The sequence below is a fragment of the Mus caroli genome, unplaced genomic scaffold (genome assembly GCF_978045245.1).
Source record: "Mus caroli unplaced genomic scaffold, Mus_caroli_1 scaffold_9, whole genome shotgun sequence".
Lineage (NCBI taxonomy): Eukaryota > Metazoa > Chordata > Mammalia > Rodentia > Muridae > Mus > Mus caroli.
In genome coordinates, this window is record NW_028227264.1 from 4280245 (window position 1) to 4299548 (window position 19304).

The following is a 19304-nucleotide window of genomic DNA, read 5'->3' on the forward strand; positions in this document are numbered from 1 at the left end:
AACACCTAACGCAGACACTATTGCGGATGCCAAGAAGTGCTTGCTGACAGGGGCCTGATACAGCTGTCTTCTGAGAGGCTCTGCCAGATCCTGACTAAGACAGATGAGGATGCTCACAGCCAACCATTGGACTTAGTGCAAGGGACCCCAATGGGGAAGTTAGAGCAAGAACTGAAGGAGTTGAAGGGGTTTGCAACCCCATAGGAAGAACAACAATATCAACCAACCAGACCCCCCCCCTTCCAAAGCTCCCATGGACTAAACCACTAACCAAAGAGTACATAGGTGGTACCCATAGCTCCAGCTGGATATGTAGCAGAGGACTGGCTTAGCAGGCATCACTGGAAGGGGAGCCCCTTGGTTCAGTGGAGGCCTGATGACCCAGAATAGGGGAACACTAGGCTGCTGAAGGAGGAGTGGGTGGGAGAGTGGGAGAGCACCCTCATAGAGGCAGGTAGAGGGAGGAGATAGGGGGCTTATGGAGGGAAAACTGGGAAAGGAGATAACATTTGAAATGTAAATAAATAAAATAACCAATTAAAAAAAAGTGAAAAAGCAAAGAAAAGGGAAAAGGAAAAGAAAATGAGATGCTATATTTCAGGAGAAAACACTTGCAAAGCATTTAAGTGTGTGATAGCCAGGCTGCATAAGCATAGACTATACAGAACATGCAAAGATCTTTTAATATTGATAAGAAAATACATAAGCTACTTTCAGAAATGGCTGGAAGCCCTGTGAAATGAGTATCGGAAAAAACATTTAACATTATCCATCTGTGGTAAATAAATTAAAAATGGTGTTACCACCTACACCTTCTAGAATAATTAAAACCAAAATGATTGTGCGTACCAAGTACTGACAAAGACTTTCAGCTGTTCAAATTCTCACATACTAACTGCAGAAATCCAAAATGGTTTAATCACTTAGAAGAGTTTGGTTTCACAGTCTGTTAAAACCTGAAGTATCTTTGACAACCCAGCCAGTTCTCCAGATGTTTGTCCAGGAGAAACAGAAGGACATATGTATGTTCAGACTTGTTTACAAACACAGGCACTTTAGTTTTGCTAAGCAGAATTTGAAAATTAACTTAAGTATCCATAACTAAGTAAATAAAGGGATTATAGTTTACTCGACCCAATACTGACCAACTGTGTAAGTAAAATATTAAAAGTAAGGAGATATTGCTACAGGTGATCACACGGACAGACCTCAGAATTATGATGATAAATGAAATAGGCTCAACATAAAAGGGAACATTAAATCCTGGAAAATTCACACACAGCCACAGTAATAGAAAGCAGGCCAGGGCATTCCTGAGGGTGCCAAGGCAGAGGGATAAAAATGCATTTTCTAGAAAGCATGGCTGGTTGCACAGATATACACATACAGCAGAAATTATCAAATTGTTTGCCTTTAAAATGTGCCATTAATCTATTGTGACGACTCAGAAAACTGTTTGGATCTTATTTTAAACATCCTTTTGGATGGAATTTGCCTCCATAAATTTGAGAGACAGGAAAAAATTCCGGAAGGAGCTGAGCGAGGGGAAAATCTGAAAGGCAAAGTCACGGGGCTCAGTGGGACCTGACATGTCTGTCTCAGCTCTGGCCAGATGCCCAGATCTCATTTAAATGGAGGGTCATGGCAATATCTTGTTTATACGAACCGGTTTGAGCAGAGCAAGGCAGCCCAGTCCATCTCTGGCCAGGTACTCTCTTATATTATTTAATAATGCTCACTAAATCTGGGGTTGTATGGATCGGGGTGATGATTTGTAATTTACTCCAAAAAATGGCTCTTCTGCTCCCATACTGAAATTTGTAAAGAATACCTTAGATCTATGAAATGGCCCATTGTGAGATCTGCCTGTCGTCCTTGGTGAGCTGGCTCCCCAGATGCTTGGCCTCTATTAATCTGATTGCTTAATTTTTCATGATTTAGGTTTGGGAACTTGTTACATGTTTTGGAGAAGAGTTCATTAGCAGACATGTCTTTGGCAAGGATATATCCCAGACTGTGGTTTGTCTGCTCAGTTTCTGGCAGGATATACTTTTAGCGCCGTTTTGAGACTTATTGTGTCTTCAGTTTACCAAATGAAATATTACTAAAAACACTAACTCAATGCATGCACAGCCATTCAGATGATCAGTGCTATTCACAAGCATACAGAGAGAGAGAGAGAGAGAGAGAGAGAGAGAGAGAGAGAAATTTATTGCGTTCTTGAAAAATAATTAAGCTGAGCTGGAGAGATGCCTAGAGTGGTCATGTGCTTGCCTCGAAAGTCTAGAGGCATGAGTTCAAACCCCAGGACCCACACCAAAAATCATAATGCCAGGAAAGCACCAGTGGGTGGATCCCTGGGGCATTGGCCAGCCAGTCTTGCCAAACCTCAATTTCTAGGTTTTAGAGGGGAGAGACCTCTTCTTTAAAAGTAAGCTATGTTATTAAGGAATAACACCTGAGGTTGACCACAGACCTACAGACACATGTGCACGCACACACTGATTAATTTTGTTAACATTGTTCTTTGGGGAGTTATTTTTTTTCTATGTACCTACAGCATCCCCAAGATCACAGAGTAACAGAAAAGTATTAACGGTAAAAATAAAAGTAGGACATTTAGTGACTCACTCAATCTCAGTCATGCCCTACTTTAGCACTTCAGAATCACAGAACTTGGCCATTCTCCTTTGTGGAGATCGTTAGTTTGCCATTTTTTTGGTGAACATATAGAACTTCTGGGGATACTTTTAAATTATTCAACTGAAGATTTCAGAATGAAAAAGAAAAGGAAAGAGAAAGAAAGGGAGAGAGAGGGAGAGGAGAGGAGAGGAGAGGAGAGGAGAGGAGAGGAGAGGAGAGGAGAGGGGAGGGGAGGGGAGGGGAGGGGAGGGGAGGGGAGGGGAGGGGAGGGGAGGGGAGGGGAGGGGAGGGGAGGGGAGGGGAGGGGAGGGGAGGGGAGGGGAGGAGGAGGGGAGGAGGAGGGGAGGGGAGGAGGAGGGGAGGAGGAGGGGAGGAGGAGGGGAGGAGGAGGGGAGGAGGAGGGGAGGAGGAGGGGAGGAGGAGGGGAGGAGGAGGAGAGAGAAGGAGGGGAGAAGGAGGGGAGGAGGAGGGGAGGAGGAGGAGAGGAGGAGGAGAGAGGAGGAGGGGAGAAGGAGGGGAGGAGGAGGGGAGAGGAGGAGGAGAGGAGAGGAGGAGGAGAGGAGAGGAGAGGAGAGGAGAGGAGAGGAGAGGAGAGGAGAGGAGAGGAGAGGAGAGGAGAGGAGAGGAGAGAAGAGGAGAGAAGAGGAGAGAAGAGGAGAGAAGAGGAGAGAAGAGGAGAGAAGAGGAGAGAAGAGGAGGAGGAGGAAAGGAAAGGAAAGAAAAGGAAAGAGAAGAAAAGAATCTGTCCAGACTCAGGCAAAAATAAAACTGTCAAAAATCCTGCCTGTCAGGCCATTTTTCCTGCTACTCACTTGCTATGTGACCAACCCTATGCAGAACAGAAGGCTAAAGTTAGAGACCTGGGAATCACATGGCCTTTAATGTCCAATAACAGTTACTTCGGTGACTGAAGGGTCTCATACTGATAAGGAAAACCTGACTTGGCTGTGATCTCACAAGTTCTCCAAAGGTTCTACTGACCCTAAACTAAACAGGGGTCCTTGGGGGTCAGATATGTGGCCTTGATGGGCGTCCTTAGTTCCAAGGTGATTGTGCCACAGCAGGATCCCGCCTAGTCCATCATCCTTACTCACATCAGCTTTCTCACTGGCTGGGAACCCCAGAGGACAAGCACAGCCCTTTCCTGCTTCTCACTTGTAGCACGGCTTTTAGTTCCCTCGCGTCTTTGACAGAAGCTATGTTTTGCTGTACTGAATATGTCCAATAGTTCTTCTAGAAGAATGTGTTCTTCTCAAAATGGTAAAATTAAAAGGAAAGGAAGCTTAGAATAGAAATGTTTACATAATGCTTATTTCTACTAATCTGTTTTATCCAAATTGTCTGGGAATGATGGATTACCCTGTCCGCCAGTTTCTCTGGGTAGAAAACAGCGGCATGTACTTAAGACATACAACCTAGGGAGATCAAGTAAGAGACTCATGTCAATTGCTTAATTTATATCTGGTACATTTATTTTTATTCAGTAAATGTTACCAACTATATTTTTAACATTTCTTTTTATAGTTGAGAGGGGTTTTCTGAACAACACTTGAGATCTGAGTTCCAAAAGCGTTGGTGTCTATAGAGGAACAATAGAGAGAGAGAAACATTTCCACCCATGGTGGTGAGCTCACTTCCTCAATAATAGAGACTTCTCAGAGACAGGCTTTAAAAGACCAGAAACCAAAGGAAAAGATGACAGAGAGCTTTAAAAGGCTGTTCACAGAAAAGAACAACAAATGGCTTGTTAACATGTGAACACAGTCACTCCCAAGCACAAAAAAACAAAGAGCAAAATATCAATGAGGGCAATTTTTCATTTACTGGAAAGCAGTTCTCAAAATACAGTCATAAATGGTTACTATGTGAAAAAAATCAGAATAGTGCAGAAGAAAACAGATTAAGGGCATGCATATACACTCACAAGCATACATGCATGTATGTGCATTTCTATACACAGTCATGCTTTGGTATCCATGGTGGTTTGATTCTCAGACCTCCATGGGATACTAATATGCACTGCTACCAGAGTCTGCTGAGTAAAATGGTAGCATTTGCAGAGAATCTACACACATCTTCCTGTAAAGTTTAAATTCCCTCTAGATTGCCTCTCATGCCTAATCTGGTGGAAATGCATTGCAAAGCATTCTTATACTGTACTGTGTAGCAGATCATGACCTAGAAGAAGTCAAGGCATCTTCATCACAGGCATTTTTTTTTCTAAAAAAAAAATTTTTTTTCTCTCAAGGTTGGTTGAATCTCTGGATACAGAACTGCAGATACAGCACTGACAAGATGGCTTGGGAGGTCAAAGTTCTTGCTCCTTGAGCCTCATAACCTCACTTGGTCTCTGGAACTCAGGATGAAAGGAAAGAGCTGACCTCCACAAATGTATATCCTGTATACATATGTATGTATGCGGACAGATACGCATACAGAACCACTCAATGGTAAGTAAAACTTTAAGTAAAAATTTAAAAAGAATGATGGCTCTTCTTTGCCACATCTAACCTCTCCACCTAACCAAATCTCCCACACCCTTCTCCATCCAGGCCCTCTCTTTCCAATCTGTCCTATCCATATCAGACTTAGAAAAAAAGAAGTCCACACACTCAAATCTCATTGCAAAAGCATGAAACATTGCAACAATATGAGAAAAAAATCAATCCAGTATCTTCTCTCCAAAAAGGGCCAGCCAGTTCTGTAAAAGTGTTTGCCAATGAGAATTACCTAGACAAACCCCAGGACACAGAACTTAAAAGAACAGCCATAGTCAGGCGTAGTGCTGAAATCCTTGACTTTTAATCCCAACACTTACTCAAGAGGCAAGGAAGGCAATTCCATGAGTTCAAAGCCAGCCTGGTCTCCATAGTAAATTCCAGGAAAGCCAATGCTACAAAGTGAGACCCTGTCTCAAAGCAAATAAGCAAAAAACAAAAACAAACAACAAAACAGCAAAAACCTTTATCAAAGAATTCAAAGAGCTTAAAGCAGCTCAATGAAATCAAGAAGAAAGAGCGTTAGGGGAACAGCACCTGAGAAAGCACAGGCTGGTGAAAATGAAAAGCCATTCGGGACTTGAGAATGGAACTCAATAAGGAGATAAATCAAGTGGAAATGAAGGTGCCATTGAAAGACCCCAATAGCTCAACCAGCAAACTCGAAGGAAAGCTTTACAAATGGAATAAATTGTGCAGAAGATAGAACGTGAGAGCTTGAAGATAAAGCAGAGGATCTAGACCAAATAAGCAAGACACAGGGATGGAACATACACTTTCAAATGTGGGAGACGCTGAAAAGTCAAATCATAGGCATAGACGAGGGGAAAGCATCCCCATCAATGACATAGACCAGATCTTCAATGTGATCGTAGAAGAAAATTTCCCCAGACTAAGGAAAGACATATATAAGATATATAAGGTATAAGAAGCACAAAGAACACCAGATAGACAAGATCAGAATAGAAAATCCCCATGACGTGGAACTGCAGTGATTGCTGGGTAACTGGTTAACTATAGGATATTCAAAACACCAGTGCACCATGAGGGAAGAAGAAAAAACTGAAACTTCTCCAGGCAAAGAAGCATACATCCCAAAAAAGGAGAGTGGGAAACATTCCCAGACACCAGGCTATGCTCAGATTCCAACCTGAAGGGTGAGATGAAATAAAAATTGTCTTTCAAATATTAACCAAGGGCTTTTTGTTGTTGTTGTTGTTGTTTTGTTTTGTTTTGTTTCCTCCTATAAACAGGAGTAACTACTCACAAAGCATTTTCTATAACATAGATTGGTCACCAGCCAGTATTAACTTTGTGCCTAGAAAGGTCAAAGGCTTCCAGGGTCATGAAAAGTACAGATTTTCCAAAATCAGACTTTGACATGGTCTATGTTCAAATCATATCTCAGTCTTAAATATTTGCTCTCCTTCAGCAAACTCCCAGGCCCTTTCTAGCCCAGCCTGGGGCCTTGGTGCTGTGAAAAATTCATATGAGCTCCCTGCCAACCTGCAGCTTCCAACTGTAAAACTACAAAACATACCTCTGTTCCAAGGAAACACACGCTCAGACCTCCTGGGGAAGAAGCAAGAGAAAAGAGCCAGACTGATCTATCTAGCAAGGCAGGAAGAGCTTGAAACTCTGCAGTAATTCCCACCAGATTGCTTCCTCCTGAGGATAATCCTTGCTGCTGCTAGCACAATGACCAGAGCAAAATGGCAGAGAAAGTAAACAAAACCCAACGACACAAAAGAGACCCAATCCGTGCCACACCCCCACCCATCAGCCATGCATGGGAAGCGACATGCTTAGAACAGACCAGCAGGACCTAGGAAATTATAGCTTCTTTTTCAACTAAGACTCTGCCTACAGGAGTTGTATTGCAGGCCACGTGAAAGCGATCCAAACACTTTCTCCTGCAGAAGGCTTTGTTCAGCAGAAGCAGGTTCCGCTGTGGAATGGAGTCAGGCGGCAGGCGGTAGAGGTGGGGGGCGGGGGAAAGGCTTCCTAACTTCTGCTTCTCTCTTAACTCAACATCCGATTTCTAGTCTTTCCTGGGGCCGTGGAAATTGGAAGAGCTTGTTTATTCCTGAAGGCTGACTAAGCATTTCCACACCCTAAATGGCCAAAGGTGACAGAGGTGACAAAGAAATCCTTTGTCTGGCACTGAAAGTTGCCCTTACAAGGAACCCTGCCATGGCTTTCATTTAAAACACACTAGACAAACGCAACTGGAATAGTAGAAGCTGTGGCATTTTCTTATTTCTTTAAACAGCATCAGAGCTGCCGATCATTTTTTGATTATTTGAAAAAATGTAACCTTCTTTTGAAGGCCTCTGAAGGACAAATAGTTACCTGGCCATTTAAGCTTTAATATGTCAAGAGGCCAATATTGGTCATTATGTGTGATTGTGTGTTTCAAAGCCTCTTGATTAAAAAGTCTTGACAATCTTTGAGAACCTTCTCCTCTCCTCTGTCAAGCTGATCTAATTACAGGAATGTTCTGAAAAAGTTCCAATTAGCACGTCTCCTAATACTAAAGAAAATGCTCTCCCCACCAAATCGCACACAGATCCCTAAGTATAACCATAGAGTGCAAAGCCAACATGAATGCCTTTTGGGTCTGAGAGAACTTGTTACACTGTAGTAGAGGCTTAAGAGAACCGCACAGGGACAAGTGGCTTTGGTGTTACATGGGTATACCATAGGGTCAGGAAGATCTGCCACTAAACTCATATAGGACCTAGGACTGAGAGTGTAGCTCAGCCACAGAGTACTGTCTTAGTATGCATAAGGCCTTGAGCTGAACTTCCTAAAGTGTGTATGTGTTCATGCTTATACATGTATCTATGTGTGTGTGCATGCTTGTACATGCATGTGTGTGTGTGTGTGTGTGTGTGTGTGTGTGTGCATAAAAGTGTGTGCATGCTTGACAAGAATTAGGCAGTCAGGGTAACTGAAGTAGTCTTGGGTCAGAACCTCAAGCAAGCCAACTCATATACACTACAGAGCTCTCAGGTCAAACAGACCTCCATTTCAATTTTTACTCCAGAATCAAAATATTGGTGCTGGAGTCCACACTTTACTCTTTCTCCCAGATCTTTACTGAGATTCTCTGTTTCTGATGGAGAACTAAGTAACAACAATGATTCCTAGAGCTTTGTAATATTAGATAATGGATACAAAGCTTTCCACGATGACTCTAAGTATCCATCAGCCCTTAGAAATAACCACAGTATTGAATGTATCCATCTCTGGGCATGTGCCAATCTACATAGTCCATTGAAAGGCCACTTAGACTCCACTGTTTACCTTTCCTCTAGGCTTCACCTCAGTGGCTCTCACTGAGCCCAAAAGTTCCAGAAATTGTCTAGGACAGCTCACTGCCTAAGGACATTCATCCATGAACATGGATAGCTACGACCCAGGAATGTAGAAACAGTGTTATAAACTGCTGGGAACATATTCAGTTGAATCAATTTCTTAGACATAGTGGGAGATTCTGTTAAAGTTAAAAATTAATGTTTGCAACAGGAACATTGTATTTATTCACTCAGAGACCAGGTTCTCTTACCCACGCATGTGTGCTTGTGTGTGTGTGTGTGTGTGTGTGTGCATGTGTGTGTGTGTGTGTGTGTGTGTGTATACATGCATAGATACACAAATGTCATACATATAGAAAGAAAGAGAAAGAAAGGAAGGAGGGAGGAAGGGAGGGAGGGAGAGAGGAAGGGAGAAGAAAAGAAAATGGAGACACACATTCCGAGTCAGTTCACAAGAGGAGGTTCTGCTGTGTACAGCATCCAGAGCGATTGCAAGCACCATGGAAAATGGCCAAGCCCCACATCTAGGACCCTGCGAACACCAGGAACAACAACTGAAAAGCTAAGCCACTCACCAGGGCGTCCCAGGTGCTGGGTCTCACCTGCTTGGCCCCTTTATTCAGCCATGGTAACTCCGGCATCTCTTTCCCTGGGCCAGCTTCTTAGTTCAGAATAACCAGCGAATCTGCTGCCGCTCTCCAGACAAGGGATCTGCCCGTAACTTTGGCATGTTTGCTGGCTCACAAAAGAAACATACTACTGCTCTAGTGCCCAGTTCAAACCTTGCTCAACAAGTCCCCAGGACCTAGGCAAAGCCGCCCTGCTTGATTAATCAAGCTGAAAATTCAAATGCAAAATAATGTCAGAGGCTATACTCCAAAGCCAACCCCAGATCTACCCGGATAATGTTGGCCTTATTTACAAAGTAGTTCAAGTTCAGGTCCTTCTTTGGGACAAAGTGGCTGTCCAAGGACCTGACCCAAATGAGGCAATGTTCATTTACATGACTACAAAGAGATTGCAAGGTGATTTTGCCCGGTGTGTTTCAATGAGACATCTAACACATTCCCTGGGAAGTATTCTATAGGCTATATGCTCTCACTAAGTGTTAAATGCTTGTGGATGAACTTTTGCCATTTACAGGAAGATAATTAACTTCCATGCTCACTAAGAATGCCTGTCCTTTACCTCTTTGGTCAAGATATGTAGAGACCTTGGGGATTTATGACCCTACGTAGGACTAAAACGTAAAGTCTTTATAGCACATGTTTCAGGCTCCTTATGGATGGAAAGAACATAGTTGTCAAAAATGACCTGCACCCTGAGTGGATGAATAGAATGTTCCTTCCATAATCATTAATTTTCTACTTTAACAGACTCTCCCATCACGTCTAAGAAATTGATGCACTTACATATACTTCCAGCAGTGCATAAAAAATGTTGCAACATTTCCACTCTGAGCTATCCAAACAGAATAGTCACAAGGAGTCTAAAATGTATGGTTTCAAGTTTTCAAGCAGTTTTTTAGGGTGATTTTCAGGGTTTCCTCCTTAAAACACAACTTTATATGTCACTTACGTGTCTTTTAGGTGAATTGTGATATCTTGCATTGAACTACTGTATGTTTTAGCACAGTAAAGAATGTTGAGTTTTCCAGAGCATTTTGAGTTGATTCCCTCCTGAGAGGTCTGTATTTATTTATACCAAGACTCAATATTATCTACCTACATATATACCAAATCCATCCATCTACCCATATACCACCACTGCCATCATCTGCCTTGCTATAAAATACTCGCATATGTCAGGTGGCCATGACTCAACTTTAATCCCAGCACTAGGGAGGCAGAGGCAAGTGGATCTCTGAGTTCAAGGTCTACAGATCAAGTTTCAGGACAGCCAGAGCTGTTATACAGAAAAACCCTGCCTCAAAAAACAAAACAAAACAAGACAAACAAGCAAAAGAGTATATTTGCATATAAGTAGCTAAATGTTTCTGTTTCTTTCTGATGTTAGGTATCAGGGCATAAAACTAAGAAAGCCATTTCCTTCATCACAGAAAAATAATAATTCTATCCTGTTCAAATGTGAAAGAATCTATCGAGTCACAAATTTTCACTAACACTATTTCAAAACAGATTAGATGCTATTAATAACAAATCAAAGAAATTGAAGCTCAGCCTGATGGTATAGGCGTGCAATCCTAACTGGTCAAGGGGCTGAGGAGACAGATGGGTTACATATTAAGTTTTAGATCTGTCTGGACTGCTCAGTGAGTTCAAGGCCAATCTGGCAATTTAGTGAGACCCTGTCCCAAGACAAAGCAAAAGCAAAAACAGAGAGCTGGAAATGAAGCTTAGGGGAAAAGCATTTGCCTGACTGCAAGAGGGGAGAAAGAAGAGAGGAAGGAAAGAGGGGGAAGAGAGGAAGGGAGGGAATGGGAGGGAATGGGAGGGGATGGGAGGGAATGGGAGGGAATGGGAGGGGATGGGAGAGAAGGAGGGAGAGAAGAAGGAGAAGGCAGAGAGATGAAAAGACAAGGAAAAGGAGAGAGGAGAAGAGGAAGGAAGGAACCAAGGAAGAGAAGGAGGGAGGGAAAGAGGGAGGGAAGAGGGGGGATTCAAGAGGCAGAGCAAAACCTTGTTCTAGCTTTCAATAGATTAGATGAACTAGCTTTCTGCAGTAATGTTTTTCATTAAAACTCTATTGTTCTGCTAGTGATAAGCGCAGTAAAAGGAAGTAGGGTAATTTAAATTCTGCTGAAAGGGGGACTTAAGAGATTCTTTTGTTGCAGAGGAACTCAAGACTATGCTGAAGATCTTAGCTATGGAGGCTGTCACTAAAATCTCTATTAAGTGCCCAACTAAGTTAATGCCTCAGAGTAACCAACAGCTATAGAGAAAAACATGTATATGTATATAGATACATAGAGAGAGTGTGGGGGCAGGGAGCGAAATCGGGGGAGGGGGAGAGGGAGAGAGACAGAGACAGAGACAGAGACAGAGACAGAGACAGAGACAGAGACAGAGAGACAGAGAGAGGATCCAGCATGTATCAGTTGGGAAATCTCTGCTTAGATTAGAGCCTTAAGTTTTTTGTTTGGAGGCCCACAAGATGGCTCACAGAATGAAGGAGATTGCAGACAAGTTCTCTGACCATACACACAACGTAGTGGCATTTTCAGGTACACACACACATGCCCATGAGTTGTAAAAAAATTTTTTTTTTAATTTTTTAATTTGGAACCAAATGCTATCATAGTACATCATTTTTCAGTTCATAGTATTTGAAGGTACAACTTGAGAGAATAAACATTATTCCAAATAGAGACTAGTGTCCATGTCTAGCCAATGGCCCGGCACTCAGACATGCTCACCAGCAACCCGGTGTGGACCCCTCACTGAGGCTCTTTCCAGGTGGCTCTAGGTTGTGTCAAGTAGAAAATTAGAGCTAACCATAATTAATTAATTAATTAATTATTTTAATTAACCTTAACTATGAAGATCTACTCAATTTTGTCTGGCTTTCTTGAAAACCTCATCTGCATTCTTGTGACTTTAGGATGGGTTTATTTGGCTATATTTTGTCTATAACACTTTTCTCTCTAGGCCTATGTCCATTCAGGAGGTGAGCCTTCCATAAGGTTTGATCAGCCCTTTACCTCTTAGTTAGCCAACTATCTCATCATCAGGCTCTAAGACAAATACAGGAGATTCCCTTAAATGCCTACAGTTAAAATACTTCCTGGTTAAGTCCCTAATGACAGACTCCAGAGTGGCACAATGGCCCAATAAGATGACAGGAACAAAAAATAAGGCTTTTTTAGTTTGTGGATGTGTGTGTTTGTGTGTGTGCGTGTGTGCATGCATATGTGTATTGTGTGTGCATATCTGTGTGAGCTCGTGAGTGTGCAGTGCACTAAACCTGCGCAAGTGAGCACACGTGGAGGTCAGAGGTTGATGTCGGGTGTCTTCTTCTATCACTTTCTTTCCCCCCACCCCCACAGTGAGCCTCACATGGGCTGCTGAGACAGCATTTCAGATCTTGATTTTTTTATTAGATGTTTTCTTTATTTATATTGCAAATTTTATCCCCTTTCCTCATTTCCCCTCCAAACCCCCCATCCCATCCCACCCCCCCTCCCCTTGTTCACTAACCTACCCACTCCTGCTTCTTCTATCACTTTCTACTTTGTTTTTCTGTGACAGGGTCTCTCACTGAACCTGAAGTTCACTGAACAGGGAGGCCCCAGGATCTGCCTGACTCTGCCACCTAGCACAGGAGCTACAGGCTCACACTCCCTTACCTGACTTTGACATGGGTTCTAGGGGTCTGAGTTCAGGTCTCCATGGTTGTACAGCAGGGACATTATCCACTGAGCCATCTCCCCAGGCAGACAAGATCTTATTAGCAAAAATGTATTGCCTCTTCCAAAATAAGCTTTTATATTCTCCTCAGTTATCCTGAGATGATGAACATTTGCCAATATTCCCTATAACAAATGAATCATTATTTATGTTTGAAACTAAATGTAACCTAGAACTATAAAGCATTGAGCTAACTAACTATTGAACTTGCTAGAAAGCCATTCACTGCAGTCATTCAGAGAAAATAACTGATTTTCCTATGAGTCTAGGAATTAATCAACCAAGACAGCCCCAGGTGGAGTCTGGCTTGGTAGTTCTCCTTTGAGAGAACACACACCATTCTGTGCCAGCCCTAATGTCTGAGGGGATCCCCCACAAAAGCTAAACACCATAACTCAGAGTCCTTTCTGAGATTGCAGTGACCCATGAACACAGCATTCCTGAATGCTGTTCGTGTTTTATCTTTAGCAGAAGACTCAAAAAAAGAGCTAAGATCTTGTTCCTTTATTTTCATGTGTCACCTATTTTAATTTTAGGTTACTATGGCAAGTATGTTTCACTAATAAAAAGTTTTGAAAATAAAATATACAAAAACAGAATAACCAGCAGCTATAAGCCCATTCTTCATATAGTTCCGCATATTCCGCCTCAACCTTTCTTCTCAGTAGCATTTTTGTGTCATTAAAAAAGTCCTGCTCCTGTTTTGTTGACAGCATCATATCATAAGAATATTCCAAAAATGTCATTTTACTGGTGGTATTCCTTCATTTGGACAAACAACTGACTTTTAACTATAATGTTTGTGTTTAATAAACATCTGTCTTGGTCTACTCCCCCTACCAAAGAAATACATTCTATGCTTATAAGCTACATGGTCATAGAGGCTGAGAAGTTCAAAGTCAAGACACAAGCCATCAGGCTCTGTATATGATGAGGGCTGAGTCTCTATAGATAGGGCCATGTTTCCTTGAATGGAGGAAAGGAACAACGGTTTGTCCCACAACCCTAGATCCCACCTCTTTGTCACAAGAGGTCCCATGTGGGGACTGAGTATTGATAAAGGCTTCACAGACATACGTTCCGACCACAGCAATGACTCTTTAAAAGACACAACCCCATCTTAGGAAACTTAGAAAACAGGAGAAAGCACAAAGGAGGGAAGGTGGCTAACTTTCTAGGTATGGGTGTGGTGGCTTGAAAACGGAAGAAAATACCCAACGGCCTGCTGTTTGGAGAAGCCCCATGGCACGGATAGGCACTCTGTCATCCCTTTCCTAATTCTAACACAACTAAAAAAGATCAGCAGTCCATGGTTCATAGAGATGGTGGTAGACACAAATTATGAGCAGATATGCCTGCCTCCAAACTACGTCTCTGTGGCTGTATCATGACATCATCACCTTCATCACTGTCACTTCCAACAACTTGCCCACAGTTTCCACTGATACCACCACATCATCTCTACCACCACCACTATTACCAGCCACCTCCTCCGGCACTGATACCCCAAGATCTCTATATCACTCCATTACGTCTACTGTCTACCTTCCATCACTTCTACTACGAAAATCTCTGTCACTTCTCCCATTTCCACCTGCTCTGTTACTCTGCTATCATCTCCTCCATCTCCACTATCATCTGTTACCTTCCACTCATCCCTGCCATCCCTAGTATCACTGCTATTACCTGTACGTGTGTAGTCTATGTAATAATTGTCTAGGTGTGATCCTTGGTGTCTAGGATGTCACATCATCCATCCAGAAACCCTCTCTACTATCACCTGTAGTAAAAATTTGGGTTTCTTTTAAAATGCAGCTATAGTACATGAATACATTTTTGTTTTAACCCAGGTGTGGGACACAGGGCTGCTTCAGAGCATCCACATCTGCTATGGGATACAGGGCTGCTTCAGAGCATCCACAGCCGCTGACTATGACTGCCTTGTGCTCTAGGAAGGGCGTGACTTTGCCAGCTGCAGAGAGTTTGTGTTTGAAGTTCTGGAGATTCTTGAGAGGGTATAAATTTGATAGCCTGAGAGGGTTTATGGCAGCTGCTGCCCCCACTGCTTCTGGCTCCTGTTCCTGCTGCGTTTGCTCTTGTTGGATTACTGGTTTTCTGTTTTGCTAGAATGCTGGATGGAGATTGGATTTGGCCCAAGGAACCTGATGGCCCTAGTCAGCAGGAAGTAGTCTAAAGAGGTCTAGGTTCCCTTTCCCCTGTAACCTTCTTTGTCTCCTACCTAGTGTTGGGTTGAAAGGGAGTTGGATGGAATAAAGGTTGGAAGGGTGGTAGACAATAGACACCAATAATGTACCCCAAGAAGTACATTGACAATCATCATCATCATTTCTACTCCACCTCTGCATCATCTCCTTCCCCTCTTCTGTCACCTCCACTGTCTGTAGTGTTCCTTCCCCTCTGCCATTTCCACCACCATAATATCACTCCCACTTTTCTGACATTTTTATATTCATGTCTCTATACATTCTTTCTTCTCCTCACACTTTCAGACCCGCCACTGCTTCAACCTAACCCTCTCTAAATGTTACTTTCTCAGCTGCCTGGGTACCAGAAACAATGAATACTTGTCTTAGTCGGGGTTTGTATTCCTGCACAACACATCATGACCAAGAAGCAAGTTGGGGAGGAAATGGTTTATTCAGCTTACACAAAACCAACTAGTACAACACCTTTGCATGCCCTTTATGAACAACTTTAATAATCATTTATTCATCCAATAAATATCACTAAGGGCATATGTTGTGGAAGTCACTCTTCTTGACCCTAAAAGTATAGCTATCCCCCAGTTTGCAAACCTTACTTTTCAGAATCGTCTTCACACATAAACGCCCATTATTTAAATGTCATACCCACTAACAACTTGTCAGCCTGTGCTTCAGCTGCTAGTTCACACTGCCCAGCCTCCAAGCTGGACAGAAAGCAGAAGTGATCTGCTCAAGAAGGCTACACAAGTCAAAAGGAAAGTCTCAAGCAATAGCCATGAAGTAATTTCTTATCTCTTGTTGCCACAGCAAGTTACCGCAGGAAGGAACTTCCTATTTCCATGTTCTAGCAATATGCATTGGCTGAATGCAATTTGCTTGAAATGGTCACACATGGCCTTCTCCAGAAAAGGCACCTGACATATAAGTATAGTAGATAAAAGTAATAAAGGGTAGATTAAGCAATATGCATACCAGTAAAATGTTACCTCCCCACTTGTATGATATGAGCCAAAAAGAAAAACCGTTCTGCCTCTACTTCCCATGTAGCACAAGTCAGCGCATAGGAGCCAGGTTCTATCTATTACTGTACTATGCCCAGGACTGGACTGGGAATATGTGGGCCCCTGAAGTCTAATAAAGTCTACTAATGCAGTCAAAGATGCCTTATAAATCTGCCTCTTATAATGTAATTTTAATGTTTTTACATAAAGGAAATCTTAGCACTTCACTTGCCTTCCGTGAAAGCCCCTACATCAACAATACCCAGCTCTTGCTCTCAAACCAGAGATGTTCTGTCTAGCCGGTGCCCCCAGCTGCCTGCACACAAAAGGGGAATTCTCCACAAAGAACACACCTTCTCTATTGTGGGGGAGAGGGAAGGATTCCCCCTCAGAATTTCTCCCCCAAATGAAACTTTCAGGACTCAAACACTGAAGTAAGCACTTCTAAATCAAACCACGGGCTGCAACCCAAAGCAACTCTCAATGCAGCCCTCAGGTAACAAGACGAGAACACACAGCAGATGTTCACCTCTCAACTTCACAGCTCTGGTGGAATCACAGGCCTGCGGCATGGTGCCTCAGAGCCTTCTGCTTCCGAAAAGCTGAGCCAACTTCACATCCCAAGAGCCCTATTACAGACCTGGCTGTTCTAAAGACACAGAGTACCTTCATATCACCCAGCAATTGCTTCGACACCAAAGTGTGGCTTTACTTACATGCAATAGAAAGAGAGCCCATCCAAGAGCTGTTTCTGGATCCCTGACCTCACAAAGCCCATGCTAATCTAAGGCCAAGTCTGAAGATGCCACTCCAAGCATCCGTGGATCTGGAGGCTCAGCCCACACAAGACTACTATTAGAGGCTAACTAGAGAAGAAAGCGATTTCAAAAGAAGGGGAAGTGTCGTCTCTACTTCCTCAATTCTGTTCATCTTCTTTCTTGCTATTCTTGAGCCCTCCAGGACATAGCACATCAAAGCAGTCATGGCCCATCTGTCTGACTTCGTTTATCACAGAATACACGTGGATGAAGCCCTCCCTGGCTTAACTTTCCTGGTTGAGAGGTGATTCATGGGCACGAGGGTGTCAGTATGGGCAAAGCTTCTCTTGCCATGTTAGTTAAGGGCAGGAGAATGGCTCAGCAGTTAAGCTCTTCCAGAGGATAGAAGCTTGATTTCCAGCACCCACATCACATGATACACAGTCACCTGTAACTCCAGCTTCAGGTGGATCTGACCCCAGGCTGGGTTCAGACATCAGATCTGATCATCTTTAGATTCAAACCTTTCTATATCTCTATGTCCTCTCTCCCCACAATTTGATGTACTAAAGAGGAAAATACAGATGAACTTGCTAAAAGTTCTTTCTAAGCATCGAGTTTTGGGCTGGGGAAACAGCTATGTCACTGAAGTATCCATCATGCAAGCATGAGGACTGGAGTTTGCATCTTCAACACCCATGTAGAAAGCCAAGCACAGCAACACCCAAGCAGTGTGGAGAAGCATGGAGACAAGTAGACTCCTAGATAACCAATCTAACTATTGGTAAGTACCAGGTCCAATAAAAAACTATGTCTCAAAAACAATAATAAAGTGGATAATGATAGAGAAAGGCACCCATTGTTACCCTCTGGTTTCCATACCACCCTCATAATGATTTCTCTGTACCACTGTGCTAGGGACAAAGCCTGTAGCCTATGAACATTTTGAATGATATCCACAAACCATATCCAAGCTATCATGTATCCTTCACGGCTTAATAGATCACTTGTAAAACTTAACAGCTTCATCCAACAAATATCACGTAAACTGTAGTATCTGTGATGAGGAATCTAAGTCTAGTTTCACCAGGTTCTCTAGCTAAAGATGTTTAACCAGGCTTCAATTAGGATGTCAGGAGAAGTAACTATCTCAAGGCTTCAGGGTAAAAGTAACTTCTAACAAGATGGCTCATGGGGTTGTTGGCAGAGTTCAGTTTCTCATGATCTATGGAATTGGGGGCCCTCAACTCAATAACTATTGCCTTCAAACCAACCTCAGTTCCTTCTCACATAGCCCTCTCCTTTAGACAGCCTGTAACATGGCAACTGACGACATCAGAGTGACCAGTGGAGAAGTCACCTCTGCAATCCAATACCAGAAGCTACATTTCTAATACGGTATGGATTACAAATGAGCTACTTGGTCCAACTGGCCTCACTGGAAAGCTGGAGATTACAAAAGGGAAACTCCAGAAGGGAATAATTAAGGGGTCTATCACAGAAGGCTTCCTGCCATAGTACAAAAAACCTTCATCCAAAGTCAAGCTGTATATATCGAGCTAAGAAAGAATCATACAGTAGGGAGATCGTAAACACATCCGCAGTGTAGAAAGAAAGTCTGAGCTTTCCACAGGCACCATGAAGCAAGCACTACAAGCCAATGTTGCCAAATCATAGACCTGAAAACTTGGCAGTCCTCACCAATTCATCTCTAAGAAACAAGTCAGCATGCAGGCTGGAAGGTGGCTACAAGGTCTTGAAAATTCAGTAAAAAGAATCATTCCCCACCTAATCACAACAAATGTGATGTGTCCTTCATCAGGGTCAAGCAATCACCTTGACAGTCCATCATATCAGGATCAGAATTTCTGTCTCCCAGAGTTCCTCCTTACAGAACTCAATGAATGAGCTCCGTCTTTTAGAGAACAGGAAAAGGCTCACTGCCTGTGGTTCCGATCAAGCCCACACATCGCAAAATCACACCACGCCATCTTCCTTTGTACCAGGACAGATAGAAGCTCTGTTCCAAAGCTCTGCTTTTCTGACCTACAGAAACCTGGTGGCCAAAAAGGAAAGATCATTTTAGATTGGAAGTGAACAATTCAAACGAATTTCAATCGGGATTCCAGGGTGTCCTGGAAACAGCTGAGAGTCTAGACAGAAGTTGGTATTTATTACTTAGTGACAAATGGTATAGGCAGCACTTTCCAAAGGAAACTCAAAATCCTTTAATTCTTCCTTTTTCCAGACGTTTTTAAACATACAGCTCAAACATAACCTAGAAGCCAATATGTTCCATACCTCATGATCAAAATGTCTATAAAAGTTGTGTCAAATATGATGTTTTGAAAGAACAGAGGGGGAAAAAAAGAACACATTTTTAATGAAGCCATTGGTAAAAATCCTGAAGAGCTGATGGTAACTTGAAAATCTACTTTGGTAGGTTGGTTTTACAAGATAGTCACATGGCTTGAATATATCACCTCAATCCA

General features: G+C 42.7%; 1 protein-coding gene across 3 annotated transcripts in view; it reads right to left on the reverse strand.

Annotated features, from left to right (window-relative positions):
- Positions 1-9211, reverse strand: part of Ipcef1 (interaction protein for cytohesin exchange factors 1) — a 165767-nt gene extending 156556 nt beyond the window's left edge. For 2 of the 3 annotated variants that reach the window (XM_021174271.2, XM_029482789.1), the window contains exon 1: positions 9037-9211. The gene's annotated coding sequence lies outside the window, so the exon portion shown is untranslated. The remainder of the gene's footprint in view (positions 1-9036) is intronic. The other variant, XM_029482790.1, reaches the window with a different exon arrangement.
- Between the last annotated feature and the right edge of the window lie 10093 nt (positions 9212-19304).